The sequence below is a fragment of the Lipotes vexillifer genome, unplaced genomic scaffold, assembly GCF_000442215.2.
Source record: "Lipotes vexillifer unplaced genomic scaffold, Lipotes_vexillifer_v1.1 scaffold1074, whole genome shotgun sequence".
NCBI classification, from domain to species: domain Eukaryota; kingdom Metazoa; phylum Chordata; class Mammalia; order Artiodactyla; family Lipotidae; genus Lipotes; species Lipotes vexillifer.
Window position 1 is genome coordinate 336,975 of NW_006775781.1, and position 1,001 is coordinate 337,975.

Here is a 1,001-nt window from a genome sequence, read left to right on the forward strand (position 1 = left end):
AACTAATGGGTCCTTAAAGCAGTTATTACTATCTTCTCACGTTCTATTTTAAAGATGCACATATTACTTTTTCTCCTTACACAGAACGCTCTTGCTTTAACCTGGAATTACTTGAATACAAAAATCAAAATTTTAGAAAGCAAGTGGGGACTTCCCTGGCGGTGCAGGGGTTAAGACTCCGCACTTCCGCTGCAGTGGGGGTGGGTGGTGGCGTGGGTTCATCCCCCGTCGGTCGAGAAACTGAGATTCCCACATGCCACGCGGCGAAGGCCAAAAAAAAGGGAAAGCTGTATAATGAAATGATTGGGATATACTGACTATTATGATTGTTAACTTCCCGTTAATGTGGACTTTTAAAGCACTGATAAAATTCACAGCTTAAAAGCTTTTTTTTGGTCAAGTTAGACAGCAGCCTTAGGTAAAACAGTTAAGTGGGAACACTTTTGAGGTTTTAGGGTATTGACACTACCAGCCCCACCAAGCACAACCATCATCTAGTTTTCACGGTCTCCTCTCACCTCATCAGACATTTGTGGTGTATTAGGCATTTACAGCATTCTCTCTCCATAGAGCCCATTGATGTACCTCAGCTCAGGAACAAAGGCAGACCAGTCTTACTTCAGGGACTGACAGTCAAAACTGTGTCTGACTGAACGTCCCTCATTTCCTTTGACAAAGCCCAAGAATCTGGACCCATCTCACCCCAGCAAATATCACCTCTTTCTCTTTAGCCACCAACCCTATTTCACGACTCTCGGATAATATTAGCTTGCATTTATCGAACACTGTGCCACTAAGCACTTTATATTCGTTACCTCCTTTAATTCTCACAATCCTATGAGCTACGTATTATGGCCATTTCACCGATGGAGAATTGTTTAGGTTAAAAAAGTAGTTTGCCAAAATTCAAATCTAGGTCTGTCATACTTCAAAATTCTCCAGGTGCCTAATTCCAAGTCATATGGTAGATTTTCCAGTTCCTCATGTACAAGAGTGTAGGG